General features: G+C 39.1%; 1 long non-coding RNA gene across 1 annotated transcript; it reads left to right on the forward strand.

The window, feature by feature from the left end:
- Positions 1 to 1271: 1271 nt before the first annotated feature.
- Positions 1272 to 3067, forward strand: LOC139777542 (uncharacterized). The gene is made up of 2 exons (XR_011719383.1): positions 1272 to 2347; positions 2442 to 3067. It is a non-coding gene; the product is annotated as an uncharacterized lncRNA (long non-coding RNA).
- Positions 3068 to 6470: the final 3403 nt, after the last annotated feature.

The following is a 6470-nucleotide window of genomic DNA, read 5'->3' on the forward strand; positions in this document are numbered from 1 at the left end:
TAGCGCAACCTGAGACTGATGGTGACGCGGTTAACAAACTATACGTGGATCAGTGCGTTAAAAGTTTGAGAGATCAACGGAAAGAGTCAGACGAGAAGCTTACCGCGTTCGAGAAGGACGTGCGAGCGTTACAGACTGCGATAAACAAGCTTCGGCGTGCGAATATCGTTAGATTAGAAACGGCTAATGAACGGTTAAGAAACGGCTCAGAAACGACTACCGACTGACGATGAGTGACAAGAAACAGTTAAGTGACGACGACGAACGACAACGAACGGTTCAAGAACGGTTGTCGGACTGCTGTCGAACGGTTCACGAATGGCTCAGAAACGGTTACGAACTGTTCAGAAACTGCTACGAACAATACAGTAGAAACAGAAACGGCTAACGAAACGACAACGAAACATGAGACCTTTAAAATCCAATGTAGATAAAAATATGGAAAAGCGACGGTTGGTGGACGAATTGCACGCACCGGCAAGAAGAAATTTTCCTCGCAGACACGTCATCGTGCGAGGGTACTAGACGGAGAGCTGGCTACAGAGAAAGCGACATGCTTCGGTCCACGAAATATCTTACCTGGAAAAGGTTCGATTGCTGCCGGCAAAGCGAAAGCCCGATCGTCAGAAGGCGCGCTGGAAGCTAAGTGTGTGGGCCGCCCGCCCAAACGTGTAAATTTTCCGACCAAAAAAACTGTCGATCGGCACGGCTGAAAATTTGCATAGGTATCGAGGAGTATGAGAAAAAGCAGGGAAAAAATTGTCAGAAAAGTAAGTAGAAGCTAAAGGGTTGTCAGAAGCTGCCAAAGTTGCGAAAAATCTCGGCAAATTTACATATTAAGAAGAACTTCTGACAATTTGCATTTGTATTGTTTACGTATAGAATAAACTAAGTGCAAAGTGTCAGAAGGCAAAGTGGAAGCGATCATGAGAAAATCGGGTGCAAAGTGCGAGAGCGTCTTTCGGCGCCCGGCGCAGCGCCCAGTGGACCGATCGCTTTTCTCTTGATTTTCACACCGAACATATTACATAGCATTTCTGACAATTTATCTAAATATTCATAAACGACTACAGGAACTATTATTAAAATGTCAGAAGTCAATTGAGAAGAATTAATAAATTTCATTAATTTTTTATCGTAACCTTAGCAACATTTTGCGTGATTTTTATTATCTTTAATAAAAGTATATTGATGTTTTTTTTTTTAATCGATAGAGTATCATGTATGGAAGGTTGGTATTGAATTTGGCGATAATCAATAAAAGGGTTCTTTTTTAAAAAAATTTGAATTTTATTAGAAATGTCCGTGGTTGCTTTAACTTCCGCTTTGGAGATATTGATCTATTTCTAATTTTATTATATTTTTCAGTCTTTTCTACCCCTATTTCATATATAATTTTTTAAGATTTGGTTGATTAGACCCAGCTTTATACGCGATCAAAGGTCTATAATTTTGATCGCATATAAAGCTAAGTCTAATCAACCGAATTTAAAAGAATTATATATGAAATAGGGGTAGAAAAGACCGAAGTAAAAATTGTTTTTTGAGTTTTCGATGCCAATGTGTTGCTTATGTTCGAAAACGTCGAAAAATCGTAGAGTATCATTAAAGGTAGGTTGGTGTTGAATTATCTTTTTTTTGTTTATGGTATAACTTCTATAATTTTTGAGATATTGGGATGTTTTTTTTTTAATCGATAGAGTATCATTCAAGGAAGGTTGGTATTGAATTTGGCGATGATCGGTAAAAGGGTTCTTTTCTAAAAAATTTTGAATTTTTTTAGAAATGTCCGTGGTTGCTCTAACTTCCGCAAATTTGTAGATATCGATCTATTTCTAATTTTATTATATTTTTCAGTCTTTTCTACCCCTATTTTATATATAACTTTTTAAGATTTGGTTCATTAGACCCAGCTTTATACGCGATCAAAGGTCCATAATTTTGATCGCATATAAAGCTAAGTCTAATCAACCGAATTTAAAAGAATTATATATGAAATAGGGGTAGAAAAGACCGAAGTAAAAATTGTCTTTTGAGTTTTCGATGCCAATGTGTTGCTTATGTTCGAAAACGTCGAAAAATCGTAGAGTAGGGGAGACCGGGGCAATTCGTGACAATACGAAAAATTTCCCGCGCGGATAACTTCTATGCATTTGCTGGTAGAAACCTGTATTACAGACCATAGATGGGTCTAATGGTCCTCTATATTAGAACAAAATTCGGTGTGCGTATCTACAATGTTTCGTTGTCAGTGGCGGAAAAAGTGTTTACCTCGTGTAAAAGTAAATTTTTGAATCCACGGATATTTTGTGTTCAATACGAAGCAATTGCTTCCAGATTTGAAACGGTAAGTTTTACTTGTTCACCTGGCATTTACACACACATGTGTAACGCAGGTTGCATGCATTTATTTCTTGTCTGGGTTTTTCGGACCACGAAAGATAAAAAATGACGCTGGGGCATTTCGTGACATGACCGCCTGGGGTAATTCGTGACACATTGCGTGAACAATCCTGGGAAAACGATGACGATATATGACATCCCTTCGATCGTCACCGATTCTTTGCCTTTAGCCACAACAAGTACAAACATCAGGGCCGGATTCAAAGCAGCAGGAATCTTTCCTTTCAATCCTGACGTTTTTGGTGAAATCGATTTTTTACCCGGTCAAGTCACTGATCGAGGATGGAATGGAGATGACCAACCACAGCCAGGTACCTCAATTGAAAATGATGTGTCAAGGGCCTCAAACAATCCCTTCGATCGTTTCCAAAAGCGGGCAAAAGGAAAGTCACGACAAGAGGACGAAAACGAAAGAGAAGTGCAATTTTGACTGACGCTAATGAACTCGATGTACTTGTTGACGAAAATGACGAAAGAGTACAAAATAAAAAAAGAATATAAGGATCAAGCTCCCCAAGAAACAGCCATCTTGCAGAGGACGTGGACGCCCGAGAAAGGTCGTTACTCGCAGTTCGGAAGACGACGAAAGCGAAGCCTAACGATTTTTTGCCCTTTCTATTCTATTTAATGTACAATTTGATTAATAAAAACCTTTTTTGAGTGAGTAAGTGTACGTTTTGATATAAATCATGAAAATAGGACGAATTCGGACATTGAAACCCGTTGAAAGAAGAATTGTCACGAATTGCCCCGTGCCTTGTCACGATTTACCCCGGTATTGGGGCAATTCGTGACACGAGACAGAGTGAGGCATTTCGTGTCCACTTTTAAAAAAGGCGTGTTAACTGAGTGAATTTCGTTTGTATCGAAAAATTGAAGCCTCTTTTCCGCGATGCCGATTGGTTATCTCGATGCGTTGTGCGAGTTATTTGCAGCTGTCATTGTATATTTTGACAGTTGTGTGTATCAAGGGTTAATAGTGTAATAGTAATAGCATAATGTTAAAGCTAAATGGCGCGCGCGAAGCGCGCGCGTCTGTAATGTCTAGTCTACTTTAAAAGTAATGTGATGAAAAGACACAAATAAATATTTTTTGAAAACTAGAAAGTTGCACTATGAAAAAACCGGCTAAAACGTATTTTTATCTCAAATACTTATCTCAGAAAAAATTCAAAACCAAAAAATGTCACGATTTGCCCCGGTCTCCCCTATCATTAAAGGTAGGTTGGTGTTGAATTATCTTTTTTTTTTGGTTATGGTATAACTTTCGTAATTTTTGAGATATTGGGATGTTTTTTTTTTAATCGATAGAGTATCATTCAAGGAAGGTTGGTATTAAATTTGGCGATAATCGATAAAGGGGTTCTCTTTTAAAAAATTTTTGAATTTTTTTAGAAATGTCCGTGGTTGCTCTAACTTTCGCAAATTCGGAGATATCGAACTATTTCTAATTTTATTATATTTTTCAGTCTTTTCTACCCCTATTTCATATATAATTCTTTTAAATTCGGTTGATTAGACTTAGCTTTATATGCGATCAAAATATGAAATAGGGGTAGAAAAGACTGAAAAATATAATAAAATTAGAAATAGATCGATATCTCCAAATTTGCGGAAGTTAAAGCAACCACGGACATTTCTAAAAAAATTCAAAATTTTTTTAAAAAAGAACTCCTTTACCGATCATCACCAAATTCAATACCAACCTTCCTTACATGATACTCTATCGATTAAAGAAAAAACATCAATATGCTTTTATTAAAGATAATAAAAATCACGCAAAATGTTGCTAAGGTTACGATAAAAAATTAATTAAATTTATTAATTCTTCTCAATTGACTTCTGACATTTTAATAATAGTTCCTTTAGTCCTTTATGAATATTCAGATAAATTGTCAGAAGTGCTATGAAATATGTACGGTGTGAAAATCAAGAGAAAAGCGATCGGTCCACTGGGCGCTGCTCCGCGCGCCGAAAGACGCTCTCGCACTTTGCACCCGATTTTCTCACGATCGCTTCCACTTTGCCTTCTGACACTTTGCACTTAGTTTATTCTATACGTAAACAATACAAATGCAAATTGTCAGAAGTTCTTCTTAATATGTAAATTTGCCGAGATTTTTCGCAACTTTGGCAGCTTCTGACAACCCTTTAGCTTCTACTTACTCTTCTGACAATTTTTTCCCTGCTTTTTTTCATACTCCTCGATACCTATGTAAATTTTCAGCCGTGCCGATCGACAGTTTTTTTGGTCGGAAAATTTACTCGTTTGGGCGGGCGGCCCACCCACTTAGCTTCCAGCGCGCCTTCTGACGATCGGGCTTTCGCTTTGCCGGCAGCAATCAAACCTTTTCCAGGTAAGATATTTCGTGGACCTAGGCATGTCGCTTTCTCTGTAGCCAGCTCTTAGACTATACGACGACCTGTGGCAAGCTGATATCGTCGAGATGCGCCCGTACTCGGGTTTCAACGGAGGCTACCACTACATACCGTCATCGATGTGCTGAGCAAGCACGCGTGGGCCGTGCCGCTCAAGGGTAAAGGCGGCAGCGAGACAGCTGACGCTATCGCTGAGATAATTCGAGATAGCGGGAGGTGCACTAGTAACCTACAAACCGATATGGGGAAGGAATTTTACAACACCGACGTGCAACGTCTCGTGAGAAAACACGGCATCATTCATTATTCCACGTATTCGGTGATGAAGGCATCGGTCGTCGAGCGATTCAATCGCACGTTAAAGAACAACATGTGGAAGATGTATACGCTCAACGGAAATTACAAGTGGGTCGACGCGTTATCGCGACTCGTGTCGGATTACAACGCGCGCAAGCATCGAACGATCGGCATCGACGTCGACGTTACCCCCGCGATCGCCGAAAGACTCTTGGCTACGGTGTACAGCGCGATAAAGATCGCGGGTCCGGCAAAGTTTAAAGCGGGCGACTCGGTACGCGTCAGCAAATACAAGACAATTTTCGAGAAGGGTTACACGCCGAATTGGACCACCGAGGTGTTTAAGATCGTTAAAGTGCAGCGTACCAATCTCGTAACCTATCTACTCGAGAACTATCGTGGAAAATCTGTCGCTGGAGCGTTCTACGAGCACGAGTTGCATCGCGCGACTTATCCTGACGTGTATCTTGTGGAGAAAGTACTGCGTAGGAGGGGCGACGAGGTTTACGTGAAATAACTGGGATTCGATGGATCGCACAACTCTTGGATACACAAGGACAATGTTATTTAATTCGTGCAAACTGTATTTTATTCTTAACATAAAAAAATATACATGTAAAGTGTTTAAAATATGAAATACATATAAAGTATGTAAAAAATATATTAAATACAAAATATCCAATATATAAAAATATATACCTAATAAAAATATTTAAAATATAAAATACAAAAATGTGTGATTAATATTCCTTCCATTAATATAATACATACGTTACATTACATACATTACATACATACATGCATATATACATACATACAATTATATTACATACATAAATTATATTACATATATTGCATACATTGCATACATTAATCTTCACTGTTTTTTATCACTCATGTCAAACTCGCTGTCACTCATTTCACGCAGGCACTTTGCAGTTTTATGCCATATGGCGTAATCACCTTCACTGTTCCTAGGAACTATGAACTCAACCCTTCTCCACCGCTTCTTGAGTTTATCGCAAAACGCGTCTACGTCATCAGCGTTCATGTTACGATATCTTTTTGGAATTTTCATCGAAACTCCACTCATATACCGTTTAGATCTGCTACCGAAAGCTATTATTGTTCGTATCCACAGTTCTTCCTGCACACATGGATTTCCGATCCCCCTTCGCAGAGGGTACGTCGCCAGATTCCAGCGAGCGTCCTCCTTCAACGCCAGATTCCAACGAGCATGCTCCCCCGCCCTATCACCATATAAGTTCGGCGATGGAGTCGCTCTGTTTTGCAGCGAGTCATCGAAATCGGAATCGGACGCCCACATTAAATTTTTTTCTTCCATTGTCCCGTTTACAATGTAAAGCGAAAAAAAAATCAAAAGTTTCACG

The sequence above is a fragment of the Temnothorax nylanderi genome, unplaced genomic scaffold (assembly GCF_030848795.1).
Source record: "Temnothorax nylanderi isolate EJ_2023f unplaced genomic scaffold, tnyl_v1.0 TNYL_tig0153_pilon, whole genome shotgun sequence".
In the NCBI taxonomy this organism is placed as follows: Eukaryota; Metazoa; Arthropoda; class Insecta; order Hymenoptera; family Formicidae; genus Temnothorax; species Temnothorax nylanderi.